The sequence below is a fragment of the Gorilla gorilla genome, chromosome 5, assembly GCF_029281585.2.
Source record: "Gorilla gorilla gorilla isolate KB3781 chromosome 5, NHGRI_mGorGor1-v2.1_pri, whole genome shotgun sequence".
Taxonomy (NCBI): domain Eukaryota; kingdom Metazoa; phylum Chordata; class Mammalia; order Primates; family Hominidae; genus Gorilla; species Gorilla gorilla.
Genome location: NC_073229.2, coordinates 135,919,283 through 135,940,940, shown reverse-complemented (window position 1 = coordinate 135,940,940; position 21,658 = coordinate 135,919,283). Strand labels below are relative to the sequence as shown.

General features: G+C 43.1%; 1 protein-coding gene across 5 annotated transcripts in view; it reads left to right on the top strand.

The window, feature by feature from the left end:
* FYN (FYN proto-oncogene, Src family tyrosine kinase) overlaps positions 1 to 21,658 on the top strand; it is a 213,434-nt gene that overhangs the window by 94,781 nt on the left and 96,995 nt on the right. The gene's annotated exons all lie outside the window — the stretch shown is intronic.

Below are 21,658 nucleotides of genomic sequence, written 5' to 3'. Positions count from 1 at the left end.
AATTCCCTTCCTGCCATCCTCACAACCAGTGAGGTCACCTTGTTTGAGCTCTGTTCATTTTTGGAGTTAATGTCATTTTGAATCACATTTATGAGGAAAGAAGGGTGGGGGTAGATGATACCATTGGTTGGACTTCAGTTGCCATATTTAAACTTTCATTTCCAAATCTTTCTTTTGATTTTACGTTTTTGTCTGTGCTTATTACGTAGCCTTCACAGGGATCCAACTGCTGGGCTGAAATTTTTGAGCTTTGACTGAAAGAATTTGGCTTTTGGGTGGGGCCTTTACCTGTGGTTGGGAAACTCAGCCGTGGCATTGCAGATGGGCCAGTGTTTAAGGTCAGATGTCTGTAGGTGACTGTGCTGCTATTTCATAGAATCAAAGAGAGGGACATGGCTTCAAGGGTTGTCTGGCCCAATCCCCTGCTAGCAAAAAAAAAAAAAAAATGTCTTCTACTGATCCCTGACAAGGGAATTCAAATTCTTCCAGAGATGAGGAGCTTGCTGTTGCACAGGGTACCTTGGTTCAATTAAAAGGACAGTTAGGGCCTACAGGGAAACCCTTGCGAGGAGGGGGTATATAGTTGTTCTGTATCTTAGTGCTGGTGGTATTTATGCAGTTGTATGCTTTGGTGAAAACTCACAGAACTGTATAATAGAAAGGGTGAGTTCTCTTGAATGTTAATTAGACCTGAATTTTAAAAATGGAAAGAAAAAAAACCCCAGCATTTAAAAATTGAACAATTAGCCCAACTTGTTAAAAAGAAAGTGAGGAGGCTGGGTGCAGTGACTCACGCCTGCAATCCCAGCACTTTAGGAGGCTGAGGCGGGCAGCTCACAAGGTCAGGAGATCGAGACCATCCTGGCCAACATGATAAAACCCCATCTCTACTAAAAATAGGAACCCAGGAGGCGGAGGTTGCAGTAAGCCAAGACTACGCCACTTCACTCCAGCCTGGGTGACACAGCGAGACTCCATCTAAAAAAAAAACAAAAACAAAAACAAAAAAAAGAGAAAAAAGAAAGAAAGTGAGGAATACAAAGGAGAGAGGGAGGAGGGAGGAAAGAAAAGCAATCTAGTCCTTATATTGAACTATTAATATAGTATATGTGCTCCATGGGACAGGGACTTGGTCTTGTTCCTCCCTGGAGTCTTGGTGCCTGGATAGTGCCTGTCACATAGAAGGCATAAATGTGTTAAGTATTTATTGAATCACCTATTGCTCTTAGTCACCTTCGAAGTAAGTCCACTCACTTTCTAACACTCCAGCCCACCAAATGTTTGAAGACACTGTCCTTCCTCATTCATCTTCTCTTCTCTGGGTGAATTTACCATCTCCCGGGCCTGGCCTCTTTGTCCTCTGATGCTATTTTCATACCCCTCCCCATCTGGCAGAGCTCCTTGAGGAGGCCTCTACTTCCCCACACCTCTCCTGTGCACCTAGGCCAGCATTAGACACGCTGCCCCACAGGTCTGGCCCACGAAGAGCACAGAGGGTGCATTGCTTCTGTGGATGCTGTTAATAGACACCCAATCCTCTTCCTTCACAATCAGTATGAAGTGTCTGGTCATGGATCATAAAGGATTTATTTAGTGCAGTCTTCTAAGAAAGGAGCTCCTAAAAGTAGGGAGGGTGGCAGTGCAAGAAAGAGCCCAGTCGCAGCTCATCCTTTTACAGGCCTTGTCTGAAATGAAGCCAGGTCCTGGCACCCTCAGTCTGAGGCAGCATGGTGCTGTTGATGGATCTGTAGAGGCAGTGCTGTGTCACAGATTCCGATTCCTCATTACAAGTCATAGGGAGTTTGAAATTCTTCAAACTAAACTTGTGGGTGCCTTGAAAAGCCTAGGTTTCTTTTTTCTGGCCATGCCAAGGAGTGATACATAAACACATAAATACATAGAGCAGTGGTTTTCAACTGGGGTTAGTTTCGCCCTCCCAGAGGACATTTGGTAATATCTGAAGCCATTTTGGGTTGTCACAGTTAGGGGAGGGAGGAGGGTGTGTGCTAGTGGCATCTAGTGGGTGGAAGCCAGGGATGCTGCCAAATGTCTTGAAATATATCATAGATCAGTAACGCACACTCGTGCACACATGCAGAATAATCGGGCCCGAAATCTCAGTAATACCAAGCTGAGAAACTCTGAGATTATAAGTAATTTTTAAAGTGTAAATATTTATAAAGTACTTATTATTTTGAAGGTTTAAAAATGGAAATATCTTAACATTTGATTATATGTAAATATACAGCTAAAAAACTTAAATTCGTTCAGAAAATCATCAGAGTGGAAAGGCTGCTGAGAGGCTATCCCTTCTATTACCCCTAACGCCAAGCAAAAAATGACCTAAATGAATTCAGACAGACAGATGGGCCTCTGACGGCTTATACAGAATGACGGTCAACTAAAGATAAAAACAAGACTCACACAACATGATCCCAGCATTTACACAAAGAGATTGTCTCGTATTTTAAATTTTAACCCCAGCTTCTTCAGATGTGTTAGTCATTCGATGACCTCTAAGATTAAACGGTATTTCAGTCTGGGCTAGTCTTTCTTTTTGAATCAAGGCGGTTCTGGTGTGATGAAAATGTGCTTAGGGAGGAGAGAGATCTCATTACAGATGATTGAGATTGAGTATTTTGGTACACAGAGCTGTTTATTTGCATCAGTTTGCTAGTGACACCACAATCTCGTTTACATGTGAGTCGCTGAGAGCTTTTGTAGCCCAATATGGCTACATTTGCTGAAGCAGGGAGATTAAAGCAACATATGTCAATTTATGATATAGGACAACCCACTGCAAAAGACTTTACCTAATTATAGGGCCTATTTTGGGAGGGTAATGGTGCTTTTTGTGAAGTATATTTTGGGATGCACTCACTCGGCTTCTAGGCCAGTAATATCTTCCCAGAAAGGGTGTGGTGCGTGCTTGTGGACATAAATATTTTCTTACCAAAAGCTGCGGTGTAATATTCTCTCAACTTTACTACCCTTCATTTTTCTTTTTCTGATAGTCTTTTCTTTTGCAAGAATGCTATGAAAATGTATTCTGGAAAGCCAGAGAAAAGGAAGATAAAAGATCTCATTTCAGATGGCCAAGTCCAGAGATAACAGAGATTTTATCAGTCTACTGTTTTTAAGATGAATGGGATTTGGAGGCATTCAGCAACACTGACTAATAAACAGAGTTGAGGGAGGTGATAAAAACACTGTGTTGGCACTAGATATTTTTATGTAAGTATCTGTGGAAAAACTATCCATTTGCAACCCCTTGTGTCCCAGCCAGCACTGCCCCTGCTCCACTCCAACCCCTGGGTGATCCTCAGGGGCCATTTCCATGCCTTTGCTGTTGGCTTGTGACCCAGGGTAGGTATCTGCTTTTACTTTTGTTCTTTAAGACTGTGCCTTTCACCCACTCTACCTATTAACTTCTCTGTTAATACCTGAGACTTTTGGCCTTCAAGGAGAGGTCAGAACTTTCTGTCTGGTCTGCAAAATAAAATTAGCTTCTTATTTACACAATGTATGTACAGGGGGAGGAGAAGCTGAGATGAAGAGTGAAAATGGACAATTTTGTAACCCAAAATCCAACCAGACCTAGGGGCTGGAGAAATGCTTTTACCTAAATTCTGAGTCATGAAGGCCATAACATGAGAGCAAGAATATCCCATGGGGAGAGTTAAAGGTGGAGAATCCCACCAGAGAGCCCTCTGGAGAGGTGTCCCTGAGACTCCCTGAGCAGCCTGCGGGCCCCTTCCTCAGAACTGGCCTAAGAGCTCATTAAACGCACAGATCCTGGCCCACCCCAGACTGGTAGAATCAGACAGAATCCCTGTGGTGGGTGTGTGACTTTATTCTTAACAGCCTCTCCAGGCGGTGCTTATGCACACGAAATTGTGAGAATCCCTGTTCCAGTCTCCATTCTCAGCTTTTCTTCAGGGCTTACAGTTCCATTTGAGGTTGTATGCAGCAGTCTGGCCCCGCCTTTAAGACTGATTCCCTTCCATAAGTATCACTTACATATTTAAAGAACAGATCCCTAAAGCACATCATTTTGAAAATCAGCCCTGTGCATAGGAGGGTAGGGTGTCAACTTCTGTGTTACTGTGTAATCTTGGTTCCTAAAGTAATTTCCACAGTCATTGTATCACTTGCTCACTAAGAAAAGTATCATTTTCGTTCCAGGTTAGTTCTGGCAACATTCTAAACCAGATTCCTTGAAGCTGCTTTGCGGGAGGCCATCCTGCTCCTCTGCTACAATCACCCAAGTATTTGCCATCTGCTTTCACTCTAAAATTCACACTATGCTGTAGTTTTTATCTGTAGCAACACTTATAAACCAAAATTTCCCACTTATTAAGGGGAACATTTTCAGAACAAGTAGCTGTCACATATTCTAGTGCATGACTAGAGAGATAAGACTGTAATAGTTCCCACCTGGGATCCAGGTGGTTGGTCCCACCCCACAGCCTTTCCTCTGATGGCAGGCTGCTTGTGCAGATGCATATTAGGGTATCGTAGGCATAGCTCATTTAAGTTTGTAAACAGCTAGCTGGGTGCAGTGGCGCATACCTGTAATCCCAGCACTTTGGGAGGCTAAGGCAGGTGGGTCACTTGAGGTCAGGAGTTCGAGTCCAGCCTGGCCAACATGGCGAAACCCCGTCTCTACTAAAAATGCAAAAGTTAGCCGGATGTGGTGGCACACGCCTATAATTCCAGCTACTCAGGAGGCTGAGGCAGGAGAGTCACTTGAACCTGGGAGGTGGAGGTTGCAGTGAGGCGAGATCACGCCACTGCACTCCAGCCTGGGTGACAGAGTGAGACTGCATCTCAAAAATTAAGGGGACTCCATCCCCTTAATAAGTAGGGGGGAAAAAAAGCTGCAGCACATTTGATCTTCCCAAACCACTTCCTAGGCAGTGCAATCAATGTTATCACCAGTTGGAGGCTCAGATAATTTAGCTGATGTCTAAGGCAGGAGGCATTTGGGAGTGTGTGTGGGGGATGGGGAGGGGTTTGTTGTTGTCCTCACAAAGACTGGGAGGTGCCATTGGCACATGATGCAAGAGAAAGTGGGGCAGGGATGGTAAATGTCCTGCAGTGCCTCGAACAGTCCTGCCCAGTGAAGAGCTGTCCCTAACACAGTGTTCATAGCACCCCTATGGAGAAACACTGCTCTGAGGTTGTACTAGAATGCAGTAGAGCCAGGTGCACACCCGCACTATCTGAATCCAGATCCTTTATAGCCCTCTCTGTGTTAAAGGCATCACAGAATTAATTTCCACTTCATTGGGAGCTCTCACTCCCTGAAAGTTGAATCCGGAGTGGCTATTCTGCAGGTCATGCGATTGCTGCCCCAGGCATCAGAACTCAGGCATGGCCCACTCCATATGGAAACAGACTCTCTAAAACCCCAGTGGCCTGGCTAGCCAGCATGTTGTATTGTACCTGTCCTATCTCTATCAGTGTCCAGTGCAGGTGTGAGAGAGAGTACTGTCTTTGGAAAAGATGAGAGCCCAGTAGGATGCTCTGCCCACAGCCTCGCATCCACCTGACTTAAAAACCATCGTGATAGCAAATTGGGTGTTGATTTCAGAAGTTTTTGATTTGTTATCTTAAACGTCATACCTATCTGGTGAACCCTTACAGGAGCTGTTGGAGTTTTGTTTAAAGTTTAGTTTTGATGTTAGCCAGCAAGGGAGCTGAGACAGTGGCTACATCAGTTTGATGAGCACACAATGAAATTTATTAAATTGGTAAAAATAAAACCATATTGAATGAAAAGGAACCCAGGGCAACTGACCTGAATATAGATGTTGAAGGGATTCTAAAAGAGGGAGAGAAGGAGTAGTGATATTATCTCATCTTTTTTTCCTTTCCTGTTTTGTATTTCTCCCTCTCCCTCTCCTTTTCCCTCTTCCCCTCTCCCTCCCCCTCTCCCCCTCTCTCCCTCCCCCTCTCTCCCTCCCCCTCTCCCCCTCTCTCCCTCCCCCTCTCTCCCTCCCCCTCTCTCCCTTTCCCTTTCCTTCCCCCTCCCCCTCTCCCTCTCCCTCCTCCTCTGCGTCTCCCTCTCCCTCTCCCTTTCTCTCTCCCCCTCTCTCTCACCCGCTCTCCCTCCCCGCTCTCCTTCTCCCTCTCGTTTTCCCTTTCCCCCTCTCTCCCTCTCCCTCTCTCCCTTTCCCTTTCCCTCTCCTGCTCACTCTACCCACTTCCTCCTTCCCTCCCCCTCCCCCCTCCTTCATCCTCTCCCTCTCCCTCTCCCTCCCCCTCTCCCTTTCCCTCTCCCTCCCCCTCCCCCTCTTTCCCTCTCTCCCTCTCTTTCTCTCCCAGTTTCTTTCCCAACTTTTTATTTTGGAAAATTTCAAACTTGCTGGTTGGGAGAATTATAAAACAAATTTCAAACTTGCTGGTTGGGAGAATTGTAAAACAAACACTTTATGTCCTCTACCTAAATTCACCATTTGTTCTACATTTGCAACATTTGCTTTATTCCCTCTTCTAATTATATATATAAATTATACATATTATATAAAATTTTGCTGAACCATTTAAAAGTACCAAACATCTTGACACTTTACCTCTAAATATTTCACCACCCATCCCCTAAGAATACGGACATTCTTTTATATAACCATACTATAGTACTATTTCCACATCTTAAAAATTTAATAATAATTTTATATTATCTAATATTCAATTCATATTCAAATTTCAACAATATAGTCCCAAACAATATTTTATAACTTACCTCCCCACCCCCACCCCAAAATCTGTAACTGATCAAATACACTTGATGAATTTGGTTGATAACTTTTCCTTCATTCATTATATAACTTTAAACAATGACTTTTTGAAAAGTTCAAGTTCGCTGTGCTATAGGGTGCCTTACACTCTGGGCTTGTCTGCTTCTTCACAGCATTGTTTAGCATGCTCTTCTCTTCCTAAAATTGGTTAGATCTAGAGGCTTGTTATTAAGTGGAGGTTAAACATCTTTTGCCAAGAATACTTTATAAATGATGTCATGCACCTGATATTATATCACATCTGGGAGCAGAAGAAGTCACCTTGTTCCACCATCCTCAGTGCTAAGTTTCATCTCTTGGGTAAGATGGTAACCAGACCTAACCAATGTCAAGGTGTACCTTGAGTTAATAAATCATCTGTAGTCTGATACATGGGTCATTTGTGAACATCCTGCTCCAGCCTTCCTTTCATCCAGTGGCTTGAGTAACCGTGGATAATCCTCACCTGATTCAGTTATTACTTTGGAATATTGTCTGATATTTTTTACTCTTTCCTTTCTCTTCCTGAATTATTCGTAGTGTATGACCTGGGCCTTCATATTTTTGCAGTGATGGTTTTCTAGCCATTTCCTTGATGGTCACCTGGATTTTGCTGTGATTAGGCTAAACATTTTTTTTTCTTGCCTTTGGGTTAAGAAGGAATAACTTTAGCAAAGCATTTACTACATGCTAGGTACCACACAGGCTCCTCATGTGTAGAACACTTTTCACTTTCTTCCCACATTACAGCTTAGACTAGTGAAGTGACTTGCCCAAGGTCACCCAGACTCTGTGGGAGAGTAAGATCAAGCCATATCTGTCAGGTTTAGAGCTAGGATTTTTCAACAATTCCATGTTCCCTCTCATCCCTTCTGGCCATGCCCCCCATCCCTGCCCCCACTACTACAGTTCTTGCCTCAGGCCACAAGTGCCTGCCTGACTGAGTAGGTCCCTAAACAAGGAAAGTCAGCCAGGAGACTGCAGCTGGAGAAGCACAAGCTATGCACATCTAAAGGGCAGGTACTGCTGGACCTCAGACGAGCCATGCCTGACTGGAAACCGGGATCTTTATGTTAACCATTCCAACTTTTCAATGGCGGTGACTAATTCAGATACACGGAACTCACCAGCCCAGTTGCCAGTTTTCAGCACCAGCATTACTGCTGTCTGAGGCAGCCTTGGGTAGGCCAACGCTTTGTTTATAAATGGAATTTCATTGTCATTTGTTTGTATGTTTGTTTTTAACATCCTCTTTTACACAGAAATTAATATGCTTGGGAAGTGATAGTGTTTTGATTTGGGGGATGTTTGATTTTTTGAAGAGGGGGAAAGTTGGGTTTCATAGAAGTGTTATTTAACTGGAGTACTTAATAGGCCAAGGTGTTATTATAAAATCTTGGATTTTTTAATTGGTAGGTTAACATTACAGTAGTAGGTATTTCATATGTAAGTTTAAAGGAAAACAAATACATTTCCTTCTACATATCATCTGTAGGATTTTGCTGTTTTGAATTTTTCTGACTCCTTAAGAAGGGTGTGACATCTGTTGTTCCCATCTTGCACTCTTTGTTCTTTGTGTCTTTAACTGTGTTAACATGTCACAGGAACTCTGTCAGCTCAGTGCCTGAGAGGGACTGAAGCAGAACTAACAGATAAATAGCAGTGCCTCTCCAGATGGGTCCTGGCAGAGGCTAAAGATCTCTGTTGGTCATTCTACTTGTTTTTACCAGAATTATTTTTGAGTTTGGAGTGACCGGGAATGGTGCAGGTAAAGAGCTTCTCTAGACTTACTTCATCATGCAAGAATTTGGTCCTGCCTCTCATTTTACCCTTTAACCACCTGAAGCACAGAGAGGTTGAGGAGGACCCAGGTAAACCTTGCTATGGTTTGTTCCCACAAAATCTCGTGCTGAAATTTGATCCCCACTGTGGCGGTGTTGGGAGGTATTTGGGTCATGGGCAGCTGGATGCCATTCTTACGATAGAGAGTTCTCATGCTCCCAATTCTGGATTAGATCTCGAGGGAATGGTTAGGGTTCTTCCAAAGTGAGGACACCCCTCCTAGGTTTGGCGTCTTCACACATATCTGCCATGTTTTGACCCAGCACATGGCCCTCCTGAGAAGCTGAGCAGATGCCAGCACTATGCTACTTGAACTTGCCAGCCTGCAGAATGATGAGCTAAATAAACCTCTCATCTTTATGAATTACCCAGTCACAGGTATATAAGAACACAAAATAAACTAGGACAGACCTGATTAGCTTGGATCTCTTGTGATTGTTCTTCATACTCCCTAAGCTAAAGTTTTCAGTCTACAAGCAGTCACCATAATGCTTTACCCTGACCTGTCACCTTGTCACCCACAATGTTTCTTTCCATCTGAACCGCCCCAGCTTCCCACCATCAGCCACATTTAACAAGTGAAGAAGTAAAGGTCTGAATCAGCACTGTCCAATAGAAACCAAAGTCAAGCAGCATGTACAATTTAAAGCTGTCTAGAAGCCAGTTTAGAAGAAAGTAGAATGAAATGAGTAAAATTAAACTTTACATTTTATTTAACCCAATATATGTCCAAAATATTATCATTTACTATACAGTCAATATGTTAAATTATTGAGATATTTTTGTACTAAGTCTTTGAAACTTCATATGTAGTTTACATTTACAGCATATCTCAATTTGTACAAGCCACTTGAAATGTGCCCAGTGTGGCTACTGGCTATGGTGTTGGGCAGCACAGCAGTACAGAAGACATAGTCCAAGGTCACACCCAGCTAGGTTCTTTAATTTAAATCTCGAGAGAAACTTGATCTGCTTTTTTGCCCTCCCCCCATCTGAAACCACATATTCCTGTCCTCTTTGTGCCATTTTCCCCCTCTCCAGCTAACTCTAATTACAGAGAGATGCTTGGTTTGGTCATAACTGCTAGCTCAGCAGTTTTCTACCAGCCCTGGCAGCTGGTGAGACCAACATACACTGCCTGTAAATGATAGTGTAAAGCATACTTTTAAACTTCTCCACAGCAGAGTTTCCATAATTTTCTTTCTCTTAGAAGTAATTCATTGGCATTTTTCAAAGCCAGGGTGTGTGTGTGTGTTTTTTAATTCATTCTTTCTTAAAGTCCCATCTTAATCAATGGATTCATAAAATATTTACTAGCTAGTAATCTCCCCAGGACCGCAGCAGAACAAGCAGGCCTTGTGTCTGTTTTTTATACCAGTTATACCTCTGTTTTGATTAACAGTGATTAGGTTTCTTTTTTCCAACTAGTCAAATAGTCTCCCAATATGTCAGTCCCATTTTGAGTATTACTCACAATGAAATATCAGTAAAGGTTAGATTCCATTTCCACTAAATGTCAAGTCTCTGACCACTGACCCCACTACTTGAATTATTAGATTATAATCACAATCTCGGGGAGAAAATGACAAAAGAATGGCGACAGACTCCTGGAGTTTGTTGTGATAGACTTTACTGAAATGCAAACCCTTAGCTGTAAGAATTGAAATTCAAATAGGGAAAAGATTGTCCCATATTACTAATTAGAGGCCAGAACCCCACATCTTCCAACATTCTCAGTTAAGTGAAGGCTAGAGAAGATCATGTTTTTTGATATCTTTCAGTAACTGAAGGATGGCACTGCAAAGCCAGCCCTCCTGTAATACAAATGAATTTTCTTACATTCCCTTCAGTGCTGTATCCTTTGGATTTTGACTTGATGTCAACCTCACTGTTCACAGATCCCCTAAAATCCACCATTTAAAAAACTTCAGGTGTGGGGTTGCATTTGGAATTAGAACAGTGTTGTTGTGAGTGGCTTGGTTTCTTCTCTTTCCCCACCATTTCCCTAGAGTAATACACACTTAGAGCCCCCAAATCACAATCCTTTTATCCCATGCTGATTCAAAGCCTTTTTATTTCTTTAAGTGGATATCTCATGTTCATTTCAAAATGTCATTTAGCAGCTGTATTTCTGCTAAATAACCAGAAATTATAGTTGACTTCAGCCAAGTGGCTGAATACCTAGATTTTGTTTCCAAGTATGGTGCTGAGCAGAAATGTTTTGGTTTCATCCTCAATATTAATAGTTGACTGAGAGTGATGGATGGGCCTGGGGATGAGAAAAGGAAAGGAAATATAAAATATAGTGGCAGAGCATCATCTACTTCAGGGACTCTTGACCTGGGGTTTTTACCAGAATTACCTGAGACGATATTAAAAATCCGGGTTCCCAGGCCCCACTGTCCCTCCATTCATTCGGAGTCCCAGAGAACAGGGCCCTGGCAAGTGTGTAGGAACCACCTGCTCTTACTCAATTGTATCCACTTATCAATACTTAGGGAGAATTTTACTGTATACAAATTATACCTCAATAAGCTTGTCCTGAAATCTGTTTGTACACATGCATATAAATTTTTGAAAGTTTTGACTTTCCCTACCATGAGGAATATATTGACTGTCAAATGTTCTGGAGTCTGAAGACAAACTCACAGTTGAAACAATCATTCATTCACTCAGTAAACATGTAAGGAACAGTGCTGGGCATTGTTCCTAGTCTGGGAAAACAGAGATACATCAAGACACAGCATATACCTCGAAGGAGTTTGTTTAATGGATAAGAACCATATCCAACAATTACGCCACAGTGTGAAAAGTATATCTATAGAGCAAAAAGGGAGGAATCCCCAACAACCACATACACGCATGTGCGCACACACACATACATGCACATATTCCCACTTCCACCCCCCTGCTTTTTGAAGGTAGAAGAGATAGGCTGTGTTGTGAAAATTTTATAGAAGAGCCACAGCACGTGATTCCTGAGGTGTGAGTAGGCAAGGAAGTGAAAAGTGTGCTGCCTGTTTTTCAAAGCAATAGCTCTCAGAATTTGATTCTAACGTCAAAAAAAAGTTTTTACACCCTCATTAGTTTTAAGGGGATTTTAACAACCCCTGATATGATTCAGTTTGCTTATCCTGATCTATCTAGTCCCAGCACAGGTCTCAGTGCTGGCACACAGTAGGTGCCAGAATAGAAGTGATGCTTTCAGCAGTTTTGTCTCTCTTCTAACAAACCATTAGCCACAATTGTATCTTAGAGTACACACATAATTTTCAAGATAGCACCTAAGGGCCAGGCAGGGTGACCCGTGCCTGTAATCCTAGCACTTTGGGAGGCCAAGGTGGGTGGATCACAAGGTCAGGAGATCGAGACCATCCTGGCTAACATGGTGAAACCCCATCTCTACTAAAAATACAAAAAATTAGCTGGGTGTGGTGGTGCATGCCTGTAGTCCCAGCTACTCGGAGGCTGAGACAGGAGAATCACTTGAACCCGGGAGGCAGAGGTTGCGGTGAGCTGAGATTGCGCCACTGCACTCCATCCTGGGCAACAGAGCGAGACTTCATCTAAAAGAAAAAAAAAAAGATAGTGCCCAAGTTATCTTTGTAAGTATTGCTTCCAAAATACCAAAAATCTTTGCCCTTGAAGGAGAGCACATTTAAGAAAATGTGAATTGTTCTACTGGCATGGTATGTTTTGATTTTTATATATTAAGGGAATTAACTCTTTCTTACCTGATTTTTACTCTCGTTTTTCAATATACCTGAAGTTTTAGAAGAGCAGCTATGTCAAAAGATCAAATGATCATAGCATGACTTACTTTGTCATTTAAAGGTAGACACAGAAAACAGCATTGTATTTTCCCGGATACTGGGTGATCTTGTTGGATTTGGGGAGCAGAGGTTATTTGAGAGCAGCTGTTTATATTGCATTAAAAATATAGTCGATGTTGGGGTGGCTACTTACCTAGGACAACTATATCCCCTATATATTTTTGCAGCTTTATGTGTAAATTATGATCATTGGTTACTTTGATATTGTAGGACACAATAGGAGAATTCCCAACTTGACCCTTTGACTGTGTTGTGATAGGAAAAGACATTATATGATTTGGCTGTGTCATCACCCAGATCTCATCTTGAATTGTAGTTTCCATAATCCCCACATGTCATGGGAGGGACCCGGTGGGAAGTAATTGAATCTTAGGGGCAGTTACCCCTGTGCTGCTGTTTTCGTGATAGTAAGTGAGTTCTCACGAGATTTGATGGTTTTATAAGGGGCTTTTCCCTCTTTGCTTGGCAATTCTCCTTCCTGCCATCATGTGAAGAAGGATGTGATTGCTTCCCCTTCTGCCATGATTGTAAGTTTCCTGAGGCCTCCCCAGCCATGCTTAACTGTGAGTCAATTTAACCTCTGTCCTTCATAAATTATCCAGTCTCATGTATGTCTTTATTAGCAGTGTGAAATGGACTAATACAGACAGCAAGAGCCGGTTTACATATGGCTTTCTTTAGAAGGCTGAATGATATTTCTAGATGTGCCCTGTGCATTGGAAATTTTTTGTGGTTAATCTGCCTGCTTTCCAATCCTAAAAGCAATGTACATTCCAGGCTCTCTTAAGATAGCCATTCTGACTGGGAGGAAAATAGATGATGGTGTGGGAGGTGAGCTTGAGGTTAAATGGCAGGAAGGGCAGGGCATTAACTTTGCTACTGGGTATGTGCTTGCATCTGAGCTCCATTGCTGACCAGCTGTGGGGTCTTGGGCAAGTGACCACCCTGCTGTGACTCAACTTTCTCATGTCCAAAATGGTATTGTTTTGAGGACTGAAAGAGAAGTGTGGTGCTGACATGATGCCTGACACTCATAAGTGCTTACTCCATGTCATGTCTCTTCACTTTTCCCTTTTTACACATATATCAATCTTGTCATTCTCTTGTTTCAAAACTTCTCAAGGCTCCTGTTATTCCCCCAAGAAAGGCCTAAACACCTTAACCTGGCATCTGAGGCCTTTTATGATCTGTCTGTCCAACCCACCTCTTTAACACATCTAACTCTTTCACTTCAAATGTGATCCTGTAGCAAAACCAAACCATCTCTGTGCCCTTGGAGGGCTTTGAACACTCATTTTCTAACCTCTTGGGATGTCTTCCTGCTGTCGCTTAGAGTCTAAGTCTAATCTGCTGCAAGGATCGTTTTTTTTTTTTTTTTTTAATTTCTAGTCAGTCTCTGCTTATCCAGCAAGGTTCATCTTAAGTGTCACTTCTTCCTAGTCCGTCAGGCTAGAAAATTCACCTCTATGTCCAATACTGTGTCTTTTTCATCATAGGTGCTTAAAAATAACTGAAGTGTTATGAATAAGTCTTAGAACATATTCATAGATAACACACACCAGAGAAATAGGTAAAGGTTCCTTTCAGGTGAGCATTTATGTCAGGGGAAAGGCCTGGGTGGCTTAAACAACAGAATCATATTTTCTCATAGTCTGGAGACTGAAAGTCCAAGTTCATGGTGCAGGCAGGGTCGGGGTCTGGTGAGCCTCCCTCCTCGTCTTGCAGATGGCCACTGTCTCTGGTGTCCCCATGTGGCCTTTTTCTCTCTGCAAGTTCCCCTGCTGTCTCTTCCCCTTCCTATAAGAAGACCAGCCCTATTGGATCCGGGCCCTACCTCTTTGAACTTACTTAACTTTCATCAACCTCCTTTAAGGCCCCCTTCTCCAAATACAGTTACACTGGGGGTTAGGGCTTCAACACATGCATTTGAGGGGACACAATTCAGTCCATCACACATAGGTATAAAAATTCTTCTGATCCTCTGAGAGTGTGTGTGCTCATCTGTGCACACACCCTGTGTGCAGGTCTCCTCTGTTACGAGCATTCGTTCCTGGCCTCATTCAGGAAACCCACAGGATAGCAAATGGCCTTGCTCCCTTGCAGTGGCCCAGCTTGGCCTGCCTACTCTAGCTGCCTCCGCATGATCCCAGCCCACAAAGACGCTGCTTCGGCCCCACCGAGAGGGCTCCAGACACATATTTTCTCACCCAGCGGTTCCATCACAGCCCCCTCCTGCCTCCAGCTGCCAGCAAAGGGGAACAAGAGAGAATGAGCCATAGCAGGGAAGGGAAGGAATTCAGGAACTAGAACAGGAGGGTGACATTTTGTTTTTTAAAAGAGCATCTTTCCTTTTACTTCTGTTTAACATTGTCCATGGGTTTTTTTTTTTCTTCCACCTTTCTCCAGATTCCCAATTCTGAAAGCACTAAAGGAACCCCTTAGCTCTACGAGTTAAGACAGTTGATAAGTGACGTGGGAGAATGCACTCTAATTAGGTCCTTGGTTAACCTACCCCTGACTTAACAGAGGGAGGCTGTTTGGTTACAAATAGTTCTTATTCTACTAAATCAGAGGCTTCTCACGCTGTGTCATCTGCCTGCAAATTAGCTAGAGGCACAAGCTTTGCATTATGCAAAGTACTTTTTCTCACAATTAATATGCTGGAAAGTGTGGTTTCACACTTTTCTGCCAGCACAGGAGTTCTCACTCAGGAGTGAACCAGATCACCTGGTGAGCTTTTACAAAATACCCAAGGCTTGTCCTTCCTCCTCCCCATGCTGCCCCACAGCCGTGAGAGTGAGATGTGGGGCCCCCAACCCTGCACCAGTAACCCCAGTATCACTACTACTTATTACTTCCTCAGAGGTTTCTTATTAAATATTTCAAATCACTTTTTTCTTTTTTCTTTCTTCTTTCTTTCTTTTTTTTTCTTTGCTTGACAAAATCCAGTGACCAATTTGCTTTTTTAACATTTTATTCATTTTTTTATGGAAAATTTCAAATGTATAGAAAGTAAACAGTGTAGCATACTGGACTCCCTGCAACCTCACTCAGCTCCAACAGTGATCATCAACATTCTGCCATTCTTGCTTCACCTATAGCTGGATAATTGTTGTCATTATTTTTGACCAATTCAATTTTGTTTCGTAGATAGCATAGCCTGAGCGCTGAAAATTGGTTATGTGTTCCTACTGCATATTGAATTGACTGTGTGCAAGGCACTTCCCACACCTTATCGCATTTAATCTGCACAGCACCTGTAGGCATTGTTACCCACATTTTATAACAATAGAAACTGAAGCTCTAAGAAATTACACACCTGCCCAAAGTCTCCCAGCTAGTAAGTGCTCAAGCAAGCATTCACACTCATGTTTGAAAAGCATGCTTTTCCCCCTAAGCTACACTTCAGAAAAATAAAATCCGTGAAAAAATGTATAGTTAAAAGTTTTGTAGCATGAATAGATGCATAGCTATTTGATAAAGCACATATGTTATAATATTAATGTTAAAAGCTGGATGGTAAGTATATGGATATTCAGTGTAAAATTATGAAAACTATGTTTGAAATTGTTCACAATAAAATGTTGGGAGGTTTCCAACAAAAGCAAACTTTGTCTTAACTATCAAGCAGTGGACAAGACAAACAAGCTATTTTCAGATACCTATCCTGTTGATATCCGCTCCAAAGAGAGAGCTTTGAGACTTGGTTGAATTTTGGCCTTAAAAATAGTAAACCAAGTGTAAGCCAAAAAGTATCTGAGACAGGTTTCAATCAATTTAGAAGTTTATTTTGCCAAGGTTAAGGAACATGACCCATGACATAGCTTCAGGAGGTCCTGAGGAACAGGTACCCAGGGTGGCTGGGTTACAGCTTGATTTTATACACTTTATAGAGACAGAAGTTACAAAGACAGAAACCCACATATGTAAGGTATACATTGGTTTGGCCAGCAAGGCTGGACATCTCGAAGGCAGTGTGTGTCCAGGAGGTGAAGGAGGGGGTGACTTCCAGGTCATAGGTAGATTTAAATATTTCCAGATTGACAGTCGGTTCAAAGAATTAAGCTTTGCCTGAAGAGTTGAAATCAGCTGAGGTAAGTGGGGTCAGGGGGCCTGGAAGATAAAGATTCCTGTCATGTGGATGAAACCTCCAAGAAGAAGGCTTTGGAGAGCATAAATGTGAATGTCTCTTATCAAAGGAGTCAGAGTCACAGAAGAGACCTAGTAAGGGAAGGAGATTCTCACCCGTGTCCAGCCATTTGAATGCGAGGACTTTTTTAGTTACCTGTGGTGGCAGGTGGCAGATATCACAAAAATTATGCAAGGACTTTTTTTTTTTTTAAGCTCATCACCTATCATTAGTATATTTTATGTGTGGCCCAAGACAGTTCTTCCAGTGCGGCCCAGGGAAGACAAAAGGTTGGACACCCCTGCATGCAAACTTCCCCCACAAGAGACAGCTTTGCAGGGCCATTTCAAAATACATCAAGGAAATATATTTTAGGGTAAAATACTTTGATTTCCTTTTAGGGCCTGTTATCTGTCATGTGATGTTATGCTAGTGTCAGGTTGGAGTTAGTATTATATTGCTATAAGAGTCTGTTCTGTCAGCCTTAGGGTCTCTGTTTTAATGTTCATGCCAGCCAGTTGTGCCTGAACTCCAAAGGGAGGAGGGTATAACAAGGCATATCTGACCCCCACCTTCCCTTCATGGCCTGAACTAGTTTTCCAGGTTTCTTTGGATCCCCACGGTCAAGAGGAGGGTCCACTTAGTCACTTGGGGGGCTTAGAATTTTATTATCGTTTACAATAAAATAGACATTACTTAGAGGTGTAAGTAATGAACATTAACTGGTGAGGTCTTAGGGAACTGAGAAAACCAGATGCAGAAGCAAAGCCTCTCCCAGGGTGGCCCCCAGCTGTGGCCAACAGCTCAGGAAGCTTCCTCACCGCTGCTGCTCGTGGAAAGCCAGAGCCAGATAAAATGAACAAGTTATTTTTTCCAGTTCAAGCCACTTAGGTAGGATTCCATGATGATTTCTTTTTACCATTTACCCAAAGGAACATTTTGCATACATACAGCCTACGTGTTGAAGCTGTTCCTTCTCACGGAAGGGCATAACCAGTTTCTTCACATAAAAAACATCGAGCCACCCACACTCCTCCATGATGTAATGCAGATCCTGCTTTGACGGTGAGCTGACCAGGGATTGCTGAGCAGTCTCAGCATTGGGAGTGATGACTGGATGCAGATAGCCTGTCCAGGGGATTCTCGAGAGCATTTTTTTTGCTAAAAGTACAAGGAGACCCTGGGCAAGCAGCTAGCAGCCCCCTTTCACAACCCTGCAGAGAGTCCTGGAGGTCCCAGCAGCCACTGTTCTTCCTCCTAAGCTTGCCTGCCATGGCAGCATCCACTCCACCCTTCAGTGCTTGAAGCCAAGTGGTTGTCGCCCCGGAAGGCTCTGCCCTTCTGGTTTTAGGCTGCTGTGGAGGAGGGAGCCACTTGGAGATACAAAGCCCACCTCTCTAGAATCTTCCAGGGTCCCCACAAATTATAAAACTATGGTCACACCAGGAAACCAAGGCATTTTCAATAACAACCTTTCCTACTGATTTCCAGCTTCATCTTCCAGAATTCCAGTGCACTGCCATTCATACCATTCATTAACTGTTCTCCTTTCACTAGACCACGAGCAGGTATACAGCCACAAAGAGGAACCCATCTCATGAGTTAACTACTCCATCAGCTTCCTTCACCCTGAAATCTTTTGGCAGTACAGGCTAGAAGGAAGAACAGGCTTTGCAATCAGACCTGGGAATGAATCCCATCGGCATCATTACTGGCTGCAAGATTTTGGGAAAGTGGCTTAACTGCTTAGTCCAGCTCACAGGATTAATGTCAGGTTTGGACTCAGATAAAGAATGTGAAGGCTCCCTGCCTAGTCTCTGGCTTGTAACAAGTGCCACCAAGTGCTGGTGTCCTTTTTCTGTATTATGTATGTTGAGTTGTAGATATCTGCTGTCAGGCCCTGTCCCTGCCACTGGCTGGTGATGTGAACACATCTTGTGTCTTTGCATCTCTGCACCACAGTTTCATCATCTCACAATGAACTAACTGCCTGTTCTCCAAGATGTGGAGTTTTTTAAATTATACAATTTGGTTGCACCTTAGGGGATCCCTCTGATTATGGAGGCACAGTAAGGTCCTGAGCATAGGTGGTCAGCAGTCCAGAAAGGGAGAAGGCCGAGGGCAGACTGGAGAATGGGACTGGTGAGATTCAGATAGGAAGAGCAGGGGAGAAATGGTCAAAGTGAGACTGGAATCAAAAGGTTGGCATTTCTAAAAACTATAATTGCACTTAAGAAGTTTTGCCAAAGGCGATTTAGTTACCCCACAGTGAGGAACATGGGTGCCTATGTCTCCAGTCACTTCCCCACAAGAAACCTAATTGCAGCCTGGGCTCCATGCAGCTCCCAGCTAGGGGAGGCCCATGGGCTTCTTTGTGTGAGGAGCACACTGCAGCATTCCTGCCCACACACGCCACTGCCGCCTTTCTCCTGAGAATGAGTTCCGTTATTATTTCATGTGACCTCACAGCCAGGAGAGCTGGTTTGCCATTTTGCATAACACACATTAAATTTGTTTTTAGATGTGCTGTTGAGCCTTGCCTGTGGATCTTCTGTCCTCTTGTCGGTCCCTGCCTGCTGCAGCCATCCAGGCACTTAAGATGCATATCTTTTTCTCTGCAGCTGCGAGGAGCCCAGTAGTTGGGTTTCCTTAAATGCAAGCAGATGGAAGCGAGCAGGAGTGTGGAGGCAATTAGAGGATTTCCTCCTCCAAGCAGTGCGGGTTTGCTCTCTCTTTGGGTGTGTGGCTGTTCTTGCTCATTTTAATTTTCCATTTGGGTTTTGTCAGGCTGTCAGCTTTTTTTTCTGGCTGTATTATGCTGCTGGTTGCAGGAGCTTGCAAAATGGGGTGATTTGGTTGCTTATTGTTCGGAATCAAACTTTTCACAGTAAGGTATGGGCGATGCATATCGTGATGATGATGACACTTCATATTTGTAAAATATTCTGCAACTTAAAGAATGTTTTCACATACGTCACTGTCTCATTTGGTCTGGACAGAGGCCCAGAAAAAAAAAAATGAAGGCTGTACTCAGTCTGCTAGAGTCAAAGTTTTGCCTTATCTTTTTACACCATCTCTAGTCAAACCACAGCGGAGAGAATAATCTAATGAAAACTGAAGCCTTCTGCTTTATTCCTTTTCTCCTTCTCCTTTCAGTCAGGTAAATATTTTTCACTTTCTGAACACAGTGTTAGATTATCTGGTGACAATTAAATAATCGTAGCAGATAATCGTTGCCGTCGGGAAGCTTTCAATGTAGGTGGGGAGACAAGACATACAACAGTGAGTTTACGTAACAGTGCCTGGCACACAGAAGGCACTAAGGAACTAGGTGCTGAATGAGTGGGTGAGTAAATGAATGTGGAACATAGCCCACCAAAGTCCTGAAGGGCAAGAACCCCTAGGGGGGGAACCAAAAGATCCACAGTCCTTGATGAGAATGGGCACCGAGTGCCTGGGTGCCTGGGAGTGAGCAGGCGAGAGGACCCAGCACTGTTGTGGACAGCCTCCGTTCGGTTAGCACCACTCCACGAGGGCTGAAGTAGAGAGGAAGCCATTTGTTTATGAGCTGAGAAGAGTGAGCAGGAAAAATGCCATTCTTTGCTCTTAAGGATGAGACAAGCATAAAAAGAGAGGCAGACAGGCAGACCAGAAGGAAGAGATTGCTGACAAAATTATTGTCAGGAAAAGTGCCAGTGAAATCACTCCACCTTAAAAGATCTATGTTCTGGTTTTGAGAACCTACTATATTGTAGACCTGTGCCAGAAGCCAGAAGAAGGCAATGGGAAGAATCAAAGAGATTCTTGGCCCCAACCCTTACCAGACCCTGCCATGCACAGGAAACAGTTAAACAATGTGACTGTCTCACCTGCAAATGATCAAGTGTTGGGTATAAGCCAAGGAGCTGAGAGATGGGGAGACCAGCGCAGGTCTGAGGAGCTGAGAAGGGAGGCTTACGTGAAGGGTAAGACTCACATGGGCCTGGCCGGTGGACAAGATGTGGGAACTGCATGGACAGTTATGTGGAGGTGCATTCCTTCCTGGCTGGAGAGTGTGTGAAGGGCAGTGGGAGATTGGTGGAAAAGATATAGGCCACTGGTGTGGAAGGCTGGGAAGCCACGCTTCAGATCGGAGAAAGTTGCTAATCAGAGAAGCGGCGTTCTGGAGGTGGTAAGTGGAGCTTTGTTCATGCCCAGAATTTTCATTCCTGTCCTGCTGTCCTAAATGCTGGGCTGCAGTCTGCACTGTCCCCCGCTGATGGTATGAGAGTAAGCCAAAGGAAGGAAACGTCTTCTTGGGATGGCACTGAGCCTTTTCAGTGTCTCCTGGGGTCACTGAGTCATGCCCCAGGGCAAATGCCCAGTGGAGAACAGGAGTTCAGGAGAAAAGGTCGTCCTCCAGTCTAACAATCAGCAGGACACTTGGCTTTTGTTGGGTATTTTCACTGCCATGAAACTATACTTAGTTTGTGAATGTTTTGGTGACCACCAAAAATGTGTATGATGTGAATTCTAGGCATTTTCATTATGGTGGATTTTTTAAAATAACGTCCACATTAATATACACCCCTAGTGTAAAGTACTTAAAGATACAGAACACACAGAACAAAACAAAAGTCACCTATTAACCCATCACACAGAGATAGTCACGCACATCATTAGTATTTTGTTGAATGTCCTTTCCCGGTGCAAATTTAGGAATGTTTAAAAAATGGTTTCAAATTGGACTTAATGTTTTATATCCTACTTTGTTTTAACTTAGCAGTGCACCGTGAATATTTTTTAGTCACTAAATTTATGTTGCAATATGATTTTAGTGCTATATACTATTCCATTATAGGTATGTACTATATTTAATCAAACAGAAAATCAGTCTACTATCTTTGCTTATTTTGGTGTTTCCAGTGAGTTAGGCTTTTAACATATTTTTAAAAACAACATCAGAATCTAGTGTTTTCAGATAACCATGTTTTTATTAAGTGAATTGTCCAGCAAGATCCACGTGAATATAGAACATTCTCTACCCTTTTATCTCATTTTCTTTGTCACTTCATTAAAAATGGTAATAAGTC